Genomic DNA, 18,609 nt, shown 5'->3' on the forward strand with positions numbered 1-18,609 from the left:
TTGAATATGAAGACAAAAGAAATGTTGAGTACTTACCTGCAATGTGTATTTGATCATCTGCTGGAACTCAAGGATCTTCCCAGTATCACAATGAACAGAAGGTTTTATGAAAAACTTATGCTGCATGGAAGAATTCTGTACTGACTAGATAGACAAGTCATGTGGTACGCTCCATTGTAACCACCACTGTGCACCATGTATTGAAGAGTATGTACTGTGCACTGGTCACTGCAACATAAAGCATGCATCAGCCACATGTTTCCAAAATTTACCCCTCCCCCCCCCCCCACTGTCTTCATACTGCCCTCTGTTGTCTTACTGTCACTTTTGTCTTGACCAAGACCTGTCTATTCGAGTCTTATTCACTTATTTCATGGTTAGTAACGTTACAATACACAAAAGCTGGTTAGTAACGTTACATGGTTAGTAACGTTACACATTTTAATTGCTGTTATTTCTAACTTCTATCATGACAAGTAATACTTATTTATATATTTCAATTAGTCATTGGACACAGCAGGAAAAATTGAAATATTATCATTCATCGACACTTTATACACTCTGGAGGTAAATAATTTCACTTTTCGGTTAGTAACGTTACATGACTTTCTAGGGGTTGGGAAATGCACACATGTTTGCATTTTGAAGACATGTAGGTTGATTTTACTTAATATATCCATGAAAGCACTACACTGCCTCTATAAATTCAATATTTTTGGTAAGAAAATGGCATTTAATTTGACTAGATATCTTCTTTGCCATTATGGAGATTTTGCTGATAAAATTTATCTGGAACAATTCTTGTTCAAAATTGGTGAATTCACCACCTAAAACTATCAATATACCCTGAAAAATATTTTTTCCTGAATCATCAATGTGTCCTTTCGTAAATCACACACAAAAATCAAGGAAAAAAACAAATTGAAATTTTAGGGTCATGTCCCTCTAACTGCGGAATTGCCCATATGTATACATATATATATATATATATATATATATATATATATATATATATATATATATATATATATATATATATATATACATACATACATATCGGGCGTATAAAAACACCTCACCGACTCATTCTTAAAAACACCTCACCGACATAATAAACTAGAGGGGGAGCACTCGGTTGAGTACAAAACCTCCGCCGCCAATACTGCTGGGTCACCGAAGTGACCCTGATATCCGATTCATTATAGGTCAAAACGGATCAGACTCTACTGAACCACGATTGAATAAGCTAAACAAGATCGACGTGCATGAAGAAATGCCCAAAAAAAATCGAATTTTTTTGGAAAAAAAGGTGCAAAATTTCTTTTTTTCTCCAACAAATTTTTTTTGGGGGGTTGGGTTGGAAATCACTTAAAACATGTTGAAATGCAAAAAAAAATCAAATATTTTTCAAATAAAATATAAATTTTTTTTGAAAAAAAGTTGCAAAATTTTGGGGTTTTTTTTCTCCAGCAAATTTTTTTTTGGGGTTGGAAATCACTTATAACATGGAGAAATGCAAAAACAAAAATTCAAATATTTTTTTCAAAATGGCCGCCATCGCGGCCATATTGGACTTTCGACCAAGTCCAAAATCTAATGGCATGATCCTTGGACCATACCTAATCCCCCAACCAAGTTTCGTCGAAATCCGTCCAGGAGTTTTTTCCGTAATACTGTTCACAAACAAACAAATAAACAAACAAACAGACGGGTGAAAACAGTAACCTCCATACATCTTCGATGGCGGAGGTTAACAAGAATGAGTGAACACTTTCTGGATTCAGACGGAAGTCCTCCACCATGTGCCAAAATTTCATGGAGCTGCCTCCTCCAACAACAAAAAAATTATGCGAGAAGAACAATCATTTTACACGGCCTGTCACACGAGTGACCCTTCCACCTACAGGAGTCTGTTAAATTGGGTTAGGAATGGTATATGAAGCTGAAATTTTGCATGCCAGTTCTAACGTAGTACATTGTGTGCAAAGCACAAGCCTTGAAGTGATGAAGTTTCAAAATGGGCTTCTGGCATGGATGTGCAAAAATGATGGTATTCAGACCCCTAAAATGGACACATTTTCCCTCATATCTTGACAAATATAGTAGCCGCAAGTCTGGAGACGGCGATGGTTCACGAGCGGTATTTGACCATGTAGATTGTTCCAGAAGTCAAGGATGAGACAATGTGATAATGTTTGACCAAGTTATAAAAATGATCAACATGATGTGGTATGAGTGACAGGTTATTAGCTGCAAAATGTCGAAAACCCGGTTTCGTTCAACAACTTTCAAAATTTGACCTTTGCATAACCTTTAAAGGTCACAAAACAATGTTGTAGACATTAAAATAAGGAAACAGGATACGTGCTATAGCTTATTGGAGTTAGTTCGTCGAAGAAGGTGGAAAACCCGGTTCGATTACCACAACTTTCAAAATTTGACCTTTGCATAACCTTTAAAGGTCACAAAACAATGTTGTAGACATTAAAATAAGGAAACAGGATACGTGCTATAGCTTATTGGAGTTAGTTCGTCGAAGAAGGTGGAAAACCCGGTTCGATTCCCACAACTTTGAAAATTTGACCTTTGTGAACTTTGAAGGTCAAAGGTCAAGGATTATGACCTTTGGTGCGAAACTTCCTCTGGAACATTCCAGGAACAATATGACGTCATATCGGCTATATGGCATTTCACACTCCTCGGATTATTCAGACTGATGAAATCAGCGTAAAAAACAAACTTGAAGGGGGCGCCACGGGCAAGGTGTTCGAGATAGAGCAAAATGGTTTCAAGACGAGGTGGGGAATGGCCTCAGGATTATGCATAAAATATTGTCATCCCAGCTCTCAAAGTTTGGGCGGTCGTATGATTTTTATGTCAAAATTGACAATTTTCTAAGTTCGTGACCTTGTGACCTTGGCCTTGGGATGAAAATGAAAAATCGAGCTCCGTGGGGCTATGCAGGTGCCATTGAGCTAACCAAATAACGAAACCCCTGCCAGATTCGACAAACCCCTGAGGAGAAGATGCAAATTTCAATTGGCTTCCCCCTAAAAACACAATTCGCTATTTTCTAAGTTCGTGACCTTGTGGCCTTGACCTTGGGACGAAAATGAAAAATCGAGCTCTGTGGGGCTATGCAGGTGCCATTGGGCTAACCAAGCACCGAAACCCCTTGCCAGATTCGACCATCCCCTCGGAGAAGAATTTTTTTTGTCAAAATCGCAATTTTCTAAGTTCGTGACCTTGTGACCTTGACCTTGGGACGAAAATGAAAAATCGAGCGCATCACGCCCATTCTCAGGAAAACAACGAGATCATGATATAAACCTCCCACCAAAATTTAATCAGGATCGGATCAAAACTCACGGAGCTATGCTCGGGATAGACAGACAGACAGACAGACACACAACAACAACAACAACAACGAATATTGTGGTCACTTATATTTTTAGTGAAAATATTGTTGCGGATTCGCGCCCGCCGGCGTGCGAGCGGCCACGTAACTCGAATCGCGGCACATCGCCCACCGGACGGACAATCCCGTCGTGACCCTCTCGGACTAACGCCGGGAACTTGTCACGGGTGGGCCTTTCGGACTCACCACGATCGTGCCAATCGGCTCCCCGCGTGGGATAGGGTTGTTCGCCAAATTCGACCTACCTAAGTACCCACACGGAGGGTAGACCGGGCGATCGCACCTCGCCGCAGGTCGACTTCGGACACGGGCCACTTTAAGCGACCCGTTCCGTACTATCGGGATAACCGAGCGGTGTTATCGTCAACCTCGACGGTTCCGATTAATTATCGGGCGTATTTAGCCCACGACCAACCCTTTACGTGAAGTAAGATGGAGATTCAATTAGAGAAAAGACGAAGCGAAACGGGAGAAACAGTTCAACATAAAGCACATTTATTCCGCGGCAAACGGAAAGCACACATATACAATTACCACAATTATGCACCAAAAGCAAATGTAACAAAAGAAGAAACAACAATGCAGATCTACTACCGACTACGCGAGCACACGGCAACACTTACACAGTTTTACTTCACAGACTCAGTTTGCTCTTCGCATATTCCAACTGACGGGTATAAAACACTACCAAATTCTTTTACCCACATAATTTGTCGACTCTATTGGCTAAGTCATGCTTTTGCCACCGAATTCGTTCCAGTAAATCGTCCAATCGCTGTGTCCCCCCATACACGTAATTTTTCTGAAGCGCGTCTGCGTGCCGTTGTGACTCGTCCACTCCACTTTGCACCTCCTCGATATATTCTTCATAACGCTTCACCTTTTCCAAGACATCCTCCAATTGTGCCTGAAGCCTGCCAATGCTCGCATAGTCATCCTGCCACGCCTGCCATGGCACATGCCGTGACCATGTGCCTTGAACCGGTGACTGGGAGCTCACGCCTCGTGCTGTGCCATTAATATCAGCCCGCTCCGTGCTGCGCTGAGGTGCGATCGCGCTGCCATTGTGCGACTCCGTTTGCCGGCAAAGTTCGTGCTCAAGCCGCTCCCACTGACCACAGTTCGTGGTGGGGTTATAATTATAAAAAGAACCGACCTGGGCCATGGATCCTACATGACAACACATACCTAATACCCCCGGCTCCCGCTCGCCTTGAGACGCCATCTTATCTCTCGTAAAGGGTTAATTTAAATCGCTCGTAATTTGGAGGGAATCGGGGGTCGCTCCTCTCACCCCTGGACCGATTCCCGTGAATTTAGCTGGAGACAGGAGAGCCCGTTTTCCCGCTCTCCGACACCAGTGCCGCGAGGAGGGGGATGGGTTTGTGTCCCACTCCTGACACCAATGTTGCGGATTCGCGCCCGCCGGCGTGCGAGCGGCCACGTAACTCGAATCGCGGCACGTCGCCCACCGGACGGACAATCCCGCCGTGACCCTCTCGGACTAACGCCGGGAACTAGTCACGGGTGGGCCTCACCTCACCCCGCGTGGGATAGGGTTGTTCGCCAAATTCGACCTACCTAAGTACCCACACGGAGGGTAGACCGGGCGATCGCACCTCGCCGCAGGTCGACTTCGGACACGGGCCACTTTAAGCGACCCGTTCCGTACTATCGGGATAACCGAGCGGTGTTATCGTCAACCTCGACGGTTCCGATTAATTATCGGGCGTATTTAGCCCACGACCAACCCTTTACGTGAAGTAAGATGGAGATTCAATTAGAGAAAAGACGAAGCGAAACGGGAGAAACAGTTCAACATAAAGCACATTTATTCCGCGGCAAACGGAAAGCACACATATACAATTACCACAATTATGCACCAAAAGCAAATGTAACAAAAGAAGAAACAACAATGCAGATCTACTACCGACTACGCGAGCACACGGCAACACTTACACAGTTTTACTTCACAGACGGCGCCGACAACACATATACTCCAAAGCAAAAGAAAAAAAGGGGCCACCCTCAACGATAAGGGGCAGACGGGCCTGGGGCCGAGACCGCGTCGAGCCTACCCGTCTGGTGATGAGCCGCAAAATGGCGGCGGCGCCCCGACTCCGCGGGCCTCGCTGGCACTGCCTGGAATGGGGTGGGAACGGGGCCCCCCTTCTCACACTATCTCAGCGCGGGGGGAAACAGGGGGGGTTGTTGATGCTCGGGGGAAAGAGGATATCTGGCTGGCTTGGGTCCCGCGACGAGCGACGCCACTGCGACCTCGACCGCGTTCCCGGCCTCCCCTCTCCACAGCTCCCCAACTCTGACACGAGCGCAGACCTCCACAAAGCTCCTTGGCTTCTCCAGACTCTCCGGACCCCGACAGACACTCTCTCGACTGATTTCGCCGCCGCCACAACTCTCCAACTCTTCTCACCCCTCAACTCTGACTTGAGCTCCGTTCTGTTCGTCCTTGCTCTCCATCGACCGTCCCAGGGAGCTCGCCGCCAGAGAGCCAGAGCGCGCGCGATCCAGCAAGCGCGCGCAATGCAGAGCCCAGAGAGAGACAAAAACCTCAGCGTACGCACACACACACCAGAGCCTGCGCCTCCTCCTTATATCTCGAGCTCCGCCTTGGCTGCTGCGCTGCTGCTGCCACACTTCGCCGCCGCCCCTTCTTCCAGCAAGCGCAGGAAACTTCCAGAAGAACGGCGTTTTTTCTCCTGGATCGGGGCCTTTCTTTTGCCTTTTCCAGAGCTTTTTGTTCCTCTTGCAGGGTTATTCGTTGGGAGGAGGGGGTGAGGCCGTCGTCCATTCTCCCTCGATGAATGCCAGGCTTCTGGCAACCATGTGCTGAGATGGAAATGCGATGGCGGTTGTGGTTGAGGCGGTTGTGATGGTGGTGTGATTGGGCGGTTTTGGTTAAAGTGGTTGTTGTGAAAGCGGTTGTGGAGAAGGTGGATGTTGTGAAGGCGGTTCTGGAGAAGGTGGCTGTGGTTGTCGAGATGCGGTTGGTGGTGGTTGTGGTGGTAGTAATGGCGGTTGGTCCAAAATAAAGATTGTAAAAGAAAAACGGCTATCTTGAAGGGTCGCAGCCCGAATGAATGACATTTATTCCCTCTAAACAACGGGTTTGGGCTAACTGCACATATACTTACAGAGATATCTCACCTTCGGGACCTGAATGGTGGTTTGCGAATTTCGTCAACCACAACAATATTTTCTCGTGAACCAACAATATATATTTGTTAGAAACATAGCTTTTCCAATTCCAGATTGGATACAAATTGAACGAATGTTTATCATAATGTATCATGCTTTTTCATTTCAGATATGTACAAAATAATAACACATGTATATTGATTCATTCTGGGAAGAATGGCCCATACCCAATCAATGTCTGTGATGTGCTCTCCTGCACCAAAAGGGCATGAAAGGCATTCCATGAGATGACGCTCTCATGGTCAACAGTTTGAAAACAGTCGTTTTGTATCAACTGCCAAGAAACTGTGTGGTCTGATAATAAATTAGTTACATGTTCTTCGTGTGTCAGGCACACCACTCATAGAACGACGACGCTGTCGATCTTGCAAGGTCAAACCCACTGTCTTTGGTATGGAAGGGCTGAATCCCTGTACAAGAAGCTTTTCTGGATTTAGCTAATGGTACTGAAGCATAGGTACTTGAGAGATCATCCGTATTTCTTGGATATTTGTAGATGTTGTGCGTTGTCCCATGCATTGTGCTACCATCTGGAGTGTGCTCGTGAAAATCCAAGTTGTCAATGGCGCAATGAGTGAATAGTCCACTTTTTTAATTAGATGGGATTAATGGCTTGTCTTGTTCTGGTTCATCAGTGGGTTGTGCCATAGTGGTGATGTACCTCTGTGCGTCTTGATAGCTAATACTATTTCCAAAACAGTTCATCATTGTTACGATCTCTTTACTCCTTGTTTGTTTCAATACATGTAATGCTGATCCAATGTGCTTTGGATTCGGAGTGTTTGCCACAGCTGCACTGATATCTTGGGCCAAATTGAGGACTTTCTCACGTTCCCGCTCTTTCCGTTGCACTCTCGTGTTAGGGTCTGTAAGTTCAGGTGTTGCGTCAGTAATCAGCCAGGCCACATGGTTATACAGCGATACAGGTAGACGTTCATTCGCAGCGTCAAATGTTATCTCCATAGATGTGTCGATGTTTTCTTTTCTGTTTTTCTTTAGCTGCGAAGCTGTCGCCTTGATATCTGTTTGTAAGGACTTGGCAGAAAGGTACAAGGTGTACGAATTCCTTTCACGAATACCGTTCGATTCAGTAGAGTCGTCTTCACTCTCATCAGCACTTTCTTCCGCACTTATTTCATCTTTCATACTGGCGACTTTTGCAAGAAGATATTCTATTGACATATCTGATGAACAGATTATAGAGGATTGTCCTCTCTGTGGTACGATCATGATGGGTGAACCATGTTGTCTGTAGTAGTGCTCAATCTTCTTTTTGATAGATGATGATCGAGAAGAGCTCAGGGAGGCCCCACTGTCTGACAACCAAGCCCTGTACTTGTCACGCAGAGAACTTAAGAAGATGATGTCGTTCGGGTCATGGGACAGTGCACCGTCTATGTAGGAGGTTAGCCAATGTACACCTTCGTCATGTTGACCAGATGTTGATGTCGTTTGTGACTTTGTTCAATATGAATCCAAGCATGACTTGTGGTATTTGAAGTCATTAGCCACCATGTCGATACAGTTATCACCAAACCCATGAATATGGTACAGCATGTTTTCATCCTGTAGGTCTTTTGCCTTTTTTCCATATCGAATTCTGCCTGTCTGCCATACTCACAAGTAAGAGTTTGTGGTCACCCTTGCTGGTGCGTTCTCTTCTGCATATGAAGCATTGTGTTTTGTGGTCTATGTATCCAGTGGCAGATGATCCACGTCTTGGCCGAACGGAGCAGCTTCCTACATCTGTCGTAGCGGTTTCTTCACTTGTGTTGGATACATGTGACTTCATTTTCTGTGCGACCGTTTTTTTGTTTCTGGAGGCATTTCGGCACTTGGCATGACACAATGGACCATTAGACAAAAAATCCTCCTCGCCTGCAGTGATTTCATCTTGCAATCTGAGCGCTGTATCATCGAGTCGGTGGGTTACTGCATATAAAAATGATTGGAATCCCTTCTCGGTTAGTTTCTGTGCTGTCTCAGCCGAGGACTGCTGGCAGATCACACATCGACCAAAGTCAGTGGACTGTCGTTTTTTCTTGTGTTCAGGTTCAGCCATTGTTCACACCTGCAAGTATATAATTTAAATGTTCATTCACATGAAGGCATATGCATGTTAAATCAATAGATGTGTTAGTTCTTAATTAGTTCTTCATTATTTATTCACAATCTTAACTAACTGTATACTTGTAATCGTGGGTCCCATCTTCCAGATCAATAGGTAGATACACGATGCACTAAGTATGTGGCTGTGGAGTGTAGTACTGCTATGCAACACACAACCTAATATACATATAATAATGTCTAAACGATCATAATCTGTAATAAATATGTGTGAGAAACCTGTTGCTCACGTTGCGTGCACATCCAAACCACAATTCTAGCAAGAAAAAGTGTGGTTTACCGTTATCTGCAAAATAATGTTCATTGTATATAACATGTAAAATGTATATGTATGAACACATGTACATGTATTTATATTCGGTATTATTATTATAATGACGACCAGTGGTCCCTATTGCATCTACTCTGTCCCTTTGACAACATAATAATAATATTAGTTGTTTAATTGATTTTAAGACAAATGAAAACAATATTTATTGCTGATTTAGCAAATTTTGCATGCAATTTGGACCGAAAAATCATTTTTTTCAACCTCTAATTGGCAAAACTTGACACATTAGGTCTCAGCATATGAAAGATCATGCCAAAGTCGTTACTAGGGGTTGAAATTAACTGTCTAACTTGACATTTGAGGAAATTATGAAACATTTTCTGAAAAATTAGTGATACCGAAAATCGCACTCATTTTTTGGTGGGTACCGATGTTCAAATACAATTTGTGATGTGTTCACAATCGAGATGCCCGAGCAGGCCTCTTGATTCTTCATCCTGAGACACCAAACTAAAAAAAAAATGAGGCCTGCAAAGTATAGGAAGTGGTGTCCGGTCCATCTTAAAATCATGGGTCTGGATCCCTGACTAATAAGTTCATATCATTCTCCAAATATCATTCCAAAACCGTAAGTTTCTTCGAGAAGAGTTGGCAAAAGGTTCAGCTCTGGACTGTTCCCTTTGACCCATCGTGCCTGCTATTCAAAGTTCATGAACAAAGCTCCCATAGATTGTGCTCGAAAATGCAAAGCAAGAGTTGAAAAGACCCTGAACATGTCCTTTTTCTCAAGAATGCATGGGTAAAGCATTCTCTGAATTCGAGTTTTACTTCCTTTTGTCCACCTGTTATGGCTCACAGAATCAGAAGATTGGGTGGAATAGAAATATTCCATAAAAATTCAAACCTGCATATCAAGAAGAATATCCATCATCGGCTGGCACTGATTCGACTCAGATTGGCAAGTCAGGCATTTCACTGAAAAATAAATGGATTATAACCAACAAAACATTTGCTCCTTCCAGAAGACACATGGAAAGGAAGGGGGTGAGCGGGGGGGGTTGAATTCAAACAAAACAAAAAAGAGGCAGATGTTAAATTACAACAAGATTTCTTCATTTTTATGACACAAGCTGGAGGCCATCCCAAAAAACACAAGTTGGAGGTGGCCATCCCAACATGGGTGGAGCATTTCCATGCATGGCAAGGACAACCACTAAGTTTCAACGTATGTTTCATCCCACAAACAAAGACACGTATGTTTCAACTTCAACGCGCCTTCCATCCTCCCCCAGCCCCACCACCCCCCACATATATGATGATTATTGTGGAAAATAAACTTGAACTTGAACTGCAGTATTCATTATTGCACGATTACAAAGAGCATTTTTACCTCCGCCTTCATGGAGGTTATGTTTTCACTGCCGTCTGTGTTTATTAATTTCTTTGTTTGTGATCAGGATATCTCAAAAACTTGTGGGGGACGGAATTTGGTGGAGAGCTTTGGAATGTGACACAGACAAAATGATTAGATTTATTGGTGAAGTTGTGATTGGATACGAACGAAACTTGGTGGGCAGGTTAGGTGTGTAACAAGGAAGAATTGATTAGATTTTGGTGAAGATCTGAATCTGCATTCAGATCTGAGAATTTTTAAAGTGATGCTTCACCATTGAGAGATCGGGCTAAACGACATGTAGCACAAAATCTGAAAAAGTTGTGTACGGATTCTGACAAAACTTGGTGGATGAGTTGGTTTGGTGACAAGAACAAGCAGAACTCGAGGGGGAGCACTCGGAAGAGTGCAAAACCTCCGCCGTCAATACTGCTGGGTCACTTAAGTGAACCTGATATCCTATTCATTGTAGGTCAAAACGGATCAGACTCCACTGAACCACGATTGAATAAACTAAACTTGATCGATGCGCATGTAGAAATGCCCAAAAAAAAATCTAATTTTTTTTTTAAAAGTTGCAAAATTTCTAAAAAAAATTTTCTCCAACAAATTTTATATTTTTTGGTTGGAAATCACTTAAAACATGTAGAAATGCAAAAACAAAAATTCGAATATTTTTCAAAATGGCTGCCATCGCGGCCAGATTGGACTTTGGACCAAGTCCAAAATATAATGGCATGATCCTTGGACCATACCTAAATCCCCCCACCAAGTTTCGTCGAAATCCATCCAGGAGTTTTTCCGTAATACTGTTGGCAAACAAACAAATAAACAAACAGACAGGGGTGAAAACAGTAACCTCCGTCCATCTTCGATGGCGGAGGTTAATAAATGTTAGTTCAGGTCCGAATCCAGTTCCGGCCTATCAGTGGGATACAAAACGTAAACTAATCACCCTGGTGGAGGTGTGCAAGCCACTGAGTGGCCATTCCAGTTAAATGATTTTTTTCAACTTCTCGAGGTTTCATTTATCTATTTTAATGATAACATCCATTTTTCAGGTTATTCTGTCCAGCGGTGTAGGAAGAGTGCATTAGCAAGAATGATAATTCACCCACTGCTTAAAATAATTCCTCACTTTCACATAAAAGTAAAAACCTTCAAGTTGGAGGTGGCCATCCCAACTTATTACAGCATTTCTCCACACACCCAGAGTACAACCACCACTTTTCAACTTATTTCGTTCAGCCATTTAGGAGTGCATAAAATACAGAGCACAGAAGTAAATTGGCGAAGTAGTTTTCGATTCTGTAAAATTTTCAAACAGAGATGTCGACTATTATAATACTGTAAACCGCCAGACTTGCGATACACTCATTTGGGAGTGGTGCAACACGACGTACAAAAACCCTCCCAAATCCCCATGACTATGAATTGTTTTTCACACCAAAAACCTTCCCAGGTACATTCCAAGTCAAACCATCAAATTATAATTTGTTCTGTCCACTGGTTTGGAAATGCAGTACCTATGTCTCACACACATAAACACACGCACGCGTGCACACACACACTAGTTTCCAATTTTATCCCCCGCCGCGTGGCGGAAGGGGGATATTGTTGTCACCCAGGTCACCCGGCTGTCCGTCCGTCCGTCCGTCCGTCCGTCCAGGCGTCAACATTTATAGCTGTGAGTGTGATAACTCATAAACTGTTCGCCATATCGATTTGAAATTTGGGTCACACATGTACCACCTGAAAAGGAAGAACCCGATTGATTTTGGGCGTGGCCGGATCCAAGATGGCCGACTGGGGCGGCCATCTTGAAAAAAAATTTTTTTGTAATAAATGGAAAAACGCTTATCTGATTTCAATTCTTTTTGGTTACGACGTTCCTCACCCCTGGGGAACTTTTTCAAGATGATGACCAAATGGTGTCTTGTTTCCAATTCACCTCCCTCATTGTCTGGAATATGTATGACCTTTTCATTCAATGGTGGGGGATTCCCCATCTCTGATGGAATATATATTTTATTGTTGGTGGCATTTTAACTCGGAAGTTTATTGTTATTTATGGAAGTCAAAATGATTCATCAAATGTTTCTTTTTCTTCTTTGTTTATATGCAGCACAAGGCTGCGGTAGCATCATTGGCTTACGGTGCGGCTGTGCGACTGATGCAATGCCCTCTACTGATTAGGGCAGCAATTTGTAATTTTTAAGGATGCCGGCGATAGCTCGCCTACTCTTCACGAAAGATACCTTTGGATCGTTAACATCCACCAACGAATACTGGCAGATGGGACAGCAAGCAGTTTAAAGTCCATCCCAGGAACGGTACACCCATTACTGTGAAACACAGGGGTGACAGTTTACAGCTGGGACGGGATTTCAAACCCAGACTAGACAGCTTAGAGGTGAGTGTGCATACCTCTACAACATCCTGTCAGCCCAGAATCAAATGCGAAGCAAATGTTTTTGAATTTATTCACTTTGGAAAACATTTTATAAGTGATCATGCATTGCCTCCTTAAGCTAAATGAAATCTAAAGCAAAACATTTACTGCATTCATTGTAATATTTCACCTTGAGATCGAAGGGATCCTTCAAATATCTGACTGATGATTTTTGATGAACCATGCTTTCAGCGTCAGAAGAACAACAAAACATAAATGTTCAAACATAAATAATGTGCTTACTGAGGTTATAGTTACAGAATAGCTGAGTTGGTAGTAAGCCCAGAATTATTGTCTTCCAGGTTTGATCACTGACGAGACAAAGTTAGCTGTAAGCTACCGCTCTAATGGTGTGGCAAGATCTGAACTGAACTGGAAATCGCCGTTCATGACTTTCATTGCGTTATTACTGCACTGACCTTGTCTCTCACATTGTACAAGACTTGAACCGTGTTTGTACTCTTTTCACATTGCCTAGTGTGTGTGTGTGTGTGTGTGTGTGTGTGTGTGTGTGTGTGTGTGTGTGTGTGTGTGTGTGTGTGTGTGTGTGTGTGTGTGTGTGTGTGTGTGTGTGTTTTCACCCTCACCATCTCATTCTCACTTTTATCATCGAACCCACTCTTCTCGGCCCCACTATAACCTGCTGGATTGGTGTTTCGCAGGTAGGGCATTGCAACACAGTTTGCCACTCCTAAAATGGATGTTAAGCTGGGTATCCCATCGACTAGCATTGGTTGGTTGATGGGAAAGACCTCACGCTGTTTTTCGTGAAGAGTCGGGGAGTTATGACCTGCATTCTTTCCAAATTGCAAATTTCCGTCAAAATTACATCATTCGAAAGTCAGGTGTGGCCAGCTCTAACAGTCTTACCTGGCCGACCGCTCGAGATGGTGGGAATAATCAGGGTCATGAGACAAGAGAAAGATAAAAATTTATGATATTCATAATTTACAGATGTGGAATAATGAAGACGATAACTTTTTGATTGCAGGAAAAGAATGCACAAAAGATAGAAAAAAGCAGACAGCAGTAAAACAAGCCGGTAGGTGACGAGGCATCCGCTTAGGATCGAAGCGCTGATACGATGCTTTTCATTCTGACCGATCCACCGACGAAGATTCATTGCCAAGACGTATTGGTTCACATACAATTGTTCCTCTGCCTGGCAAGATTTTTCCTATTGCGTATTTTGCCAACTGGCACTCATAAAAAATGACGGTAAATAGACACCCTATTTTCGAAGGACAACCATTTGAAAAATAAAACCGAAATCAAAAATCGGCTCGAGTAAAATTTTCTTCATATCTCGATGTGTTTAATTCCGAAGTCTCGTTTCTCCACATTCAAAACTGTAGGACAAGTATTGAAAATAGTGAATGCGGTTTTCGGCCGCTGCATAGCAACGGGTGGTTGCTTCGCAATGAAACTCAAACGCGCATACTCCCAGCCCATATGACACCTGTTCGCCAAGTTTCATCGAAATCGGTTTGCTGGTTTGTGCTCTGGAGCCTCGCGTTGCAGACACAAACACACACAGACAGACAGACAGACGGAAAACCCGACAATAAGGAATATCTAGCGAATCCCAACAGACAGACGGAAAACCTGATAAACTTCTCTCAATGCTCTTGTTTGACCACCTCCTGAGTCACACATTATTTTTCCATAAGCCACGCCCATTTTTCATAAGCCACGCCCACTCCCCTACGCCACTCCCACTTTTCATCAACCACGTCCACTTTCCCTAAGCTTCTCCCACTTTTCTACCTCATTTAAAATGACGGCAAAGACACCCTATTTTTGAAGGACTACCATTTGAAAAATAAAACCGGAATCAAAAATCGGCTCGAATAAAATTTTCTAAATATCTCGAAGTGTTTAATTCCGAAGTCTCGTTTCTCCACATTCAAAACTGTAAGACAAGTATTGAAAATAGTGAACGCGGTTCTTTGGCCGCTGCATAGCAACGGGTGGTTGCTTCGCAACGAAACTCAAACACGCACACTCCCAGCTCATATGGCACCTTTCGCCAAGTTTCATCGAAATCGGTTTGCTGGTTTGTGCTGTGGAGCCTCACGTTGCACACACACACACACACACACACACACACACACACACACACACACACACACACACACACACACACACACACACACACACACACACACACACACGCACACACACACACACACACACGGAAAACCCAACAATAACGGATATCTAGCAAATCCCAAAAATATTGATATTGTAAGGAAGTATGACTTAAGTGGCTTGTCTGCATGCACATGCCATGTCTGCTGTTGAGGTTCCACCATCAGCCCCAATGTACCAGTATCTGGAGCGAAATATGTACAAGGAAGCATACCAGATCGCATGTCTTGGTGTGACTGAGGGCAACTGGCAGGACCTCGGCCTGGATGCACTCAACGGACAGGATTATGAAACGGCAAAGGTTTTCATACGTCAAAAAAATTCCCCATTTCTGGAGCTCATTCACAGCATTAAGGATCGCAGGGCACGGGGTGAAGGATCCCCTGAGCTTTTCCGCGCAGAGGTGTACGCACACCAGGGCAGGTTTCAGGAAGCGGCACTACTCTACAAGAGCTCAGGGAATGAGGAACACGCCATGGAAATGTACATGCAACTTCGAATGTTCAACAAAGCTAAGGAGTTTGTTGGAGCTGGGAATGTGAAGGGTACAACAATGCTGATCAAGAAGCAAGCTGACTGGACACAGAATATCCACGATCCATGCACAGCAGCAGAGCTGTACCTGTCAGTAGGAGAACATAGCATGGCTATTGAAATAATCAGTCACAATAATTGGGTGGACATGCTTGTTGGCGTTGCACGGAAGTTGGACAAAGCAGAGCGGAGTGCACTTGCAGCTTGTGCTCGTCATCTACAGCGGCTCGGAAAATACGAGCATGCAGAAGAGAGTCTGAGAAAGATTGGGGCACTTGTCAGAAAGATGTCAGCACTTCTTGCTCTGTTTATTGACCTTCACCATTGGGACCAGGCGCTTGATCTGGTGAAACATCACACAGAGTTGAAAGGCGAATGCTACTTGGCATATGCCCAATGCCTAGCTGAGAACGACAGATTTGGAGTACAGAGAGCATTTTTTGAGGCAGGCCAGCAGAAGGAGGCTTTGCAGGTGTTGGAGCAGCTTACACAGAATGCTGTATCAGAGAAACGCTTTGTTGATGCTGCTTACTACAACTGGATACTCTCTATCCATTGTTTGCATATTGCACGTGATATTCCAGAACAAGAAACTGAAATGCTGGAAAATTTTCACCACTTCCAGTGCCAAACAGAACTTTACTATGCTTTCCACTTCATTCAGAGATTCATGGATGACCCATTCACATCATTGCTGCCTGAATCGATCTTTAACATTGCTCGTTTCCTCCTGCACAGTACCACAAAGGTTGTCCCTCCACGGATATCCAAGGTGAAAATCCTGTCCATACTAGCAAAACAGAGCCGAGCCCTAGGAGCTTACAAGCTTGCTCGATTCTGCGACGATCACCTGCTGACCCTGCAAATGCCACCTGCCTTGCAAGATTCTGTGGAGCTTGGATCTCTCACAATCCTGTCCAAGCCCTTCATGGATAACGATGACCTCATCCCCATGTGCTACCGCTCTTCCAGTAACAATCCCCTGTTCAACAGCCAAGGACGTGTGTGTGTGTGTGTGTGTGTGTGTGTGTGTGTGTGTGTGTGTGTGTGTGTGTGTGTGTGTGTGTGTGTGTGTGTGTGTGTGTGTGTGTGTGTGTGTAAACTACCATCAGCCTTTTGTGTACTCCTCCTCTTTTGAGGTGCTTCCTTTGGTTGAATTTTTCTTGGAAAATGGAATGTCCGATAAAGATGCGGAAGCTCTACTTCAGTCAGAAGTTCCCTCTGAATTTTAAGCTGTCGGAAACGAGCTTAGGTATGAAGTTAGTACAGGTCCTGTTCAGACCCTTCGTTTGACAACCATAACATCAAAAAAGGAAAAAGAATATCCTTTTGGTGGAAGCCTGAGTTTGAAGCCTGGAGGCTCGGTGTTCCAGTCAGTGACCGTGGGTGAGGCTGGGCTGAGAGCATTGTGTCGTCACGAGGTGGTGATGAAGCGTTGGCCATCACCGCTACGTTGGCAATTTTTTCGTTCCTGGTTACCTGAAGTGGCAATCACCATGTGTCCTTCCTGCTTCCAGATGTTTCACAGTGAAGACTACGAGCTTCTTATGCTGGAAAAAATGGCTGTCCTGACTGCCGGCGACCAAATGAGGATGTGACGTCATAAATTTAAAATATTTTGGGTCAATCGATAAACGTTTCCCTGCTTTCTTTCCTGAAAGTCCCTGTAATGTCCATCTTCTATTCCCAATGTTCCCCATCCCATCCCTCTCCCTTCCACAGATCTCCTGTCTCTGTTCCCCACTGTTTTGTCCTTCCCACTCCCGCCCCCTTGCTGTGTGTTGTGTGTTAGCTCTCTCACGAACCTCGACAAGGTATACAAAAAAAGTGGAATCTAACAATATATAAAATCAGTTTAGTAAAGCCAAAAGAAGTGTACCAAAATAATTTCCAAAGTTAGGCATGAAGCACAACTCTATCTTATTTAGGCTTTAACCTTATACACAGCCCTGTAGTAACTGCCAATGCTCATTGTTACATTTTATTATATCCTCGCAATTATAAAACTAATCACTGTTCACTTTGAACAATGAATCCAAGTACATTTGCCCAAACAATTTGATATGAAATTATGAAAAAAAAAGTTGAATCAGATATTGTACCTGCATTTACAAATGGATGTAGACTTTCATACAATGTGCACGAAGTATATAAAAAAATTAGATATGCAAATGAATATTTATAATGGTGATTATTATGATCACATTATGTGTCTTAATTTGTGGTTGAGATTGTCGGCGGCCTTAAACTAAAATATCCTTTTAAAAAAATGTGAGCCAAATTCAAGTAACCACATACTTGTTCTGACCAAAAAACACAACAATTTCATCATTGTGGTGCCAACTTATGAATGTTTGAACTTACTTATGAACTTATGAACAACTTATGAACTTCCACTTCAAAAGCACACCTATTGCTTTAATTCTACATCTTTCATCGAACATGTTTTTTTTTTTAAATAGTGGGCCTTTATAAAAATCGTTTAATTATAGAAGGGATTGAGAACAACTCTTGAATTTTCTACCACAGTTTGCCTATGTATGTGTCTTTAAGTGACAAAAATTTAAAAGAACTGTGTAACTGTCAGCATGGTGAACACGGGGTAAAACCGGGGTAAATTTCAGTGTCGTTGAGTCTGGAGCAAAGTTCAGACACCTATAGCACCCAAGATTTTGCTCCAAAAGGTTTCAGTTTTCTTGTGTAAATGATCCAGTCACTAGATTATGGAAGTCAGGCAACAAAATTCTTCATGATGAATAAACTGACTGTTGGCAGCAATTTGAAAACTCAAATTTTTTTGACTGCATGTTACAAATCACTCCTTTTGAGAGCACTTATCTTAAAAAGTATTTTAAGTAGAACATTCTTGATGTCAGATTCTGAAAGCCTCACTAATAGGCACCATTTGTGTGAATTTTTAGAACTCTGTAAAACTGGAATTTAGAGCCCTCCAAAAATGCTTCAGATACAAATCTGCAATTCACGACTGCCAGAATTGAAACACCCCTAGGGTGTTTGTGGGGCCATATCTCGGACACTACTTG

At 43.2% G+C, this 18,609-nt stretch overlaps 2 protein-coding genes and 1 pseudogene across 2 annotated transcripts in view; 2 read left to right on the forward strand and 1 right to left on the reverse strand.

Moving 5' to 3' along the window:
• Positions 1-696, reverse strand: part of LOC147007892 (uncharacterized) — a 56,865-nt gene extending 56,169 nt beyond the window's left edge. The window contains exon 1 of the mRNA XM_085866078.1: positions 37-696. The gene's annotated coding sequence lies outside the window, so the exon portion shown is untranslated. The remainder of the gene's footprint in view (positions 1-36) is intronic.
• LOC147007894 (transcription initiation factor IIA subunit 1-like) overlaps positions 1-18,609 on the forward strand; it is a 99,368-nt gene that overhangs the window by 34,234 nt on the left and 46,525 nt on the right. The gene's annotated exons all lie outside the window — the stretch shown is intronic.
• On the forward strand, positions 14,482-17,371 carry LOC147007896 (intraflagellar transport protein 122 homolog pseudogene; annotated as a pseudogene).

This window comes from Eptatretus burgeri, chromosome 23 (genome assembly GCF_056783735.1).
Source record: "Eptatretus burgeri isolate ZD-2024b chromosome 23, Ebu_testis_v1, whole genome shotgun sequence".
Taxonomy (NCBI): Eukaryota; Metazoa; Chordata; class Myxini; order Myxiniformes; family Myxinidae; genus Eptatretus; species Eptatretus burgeri.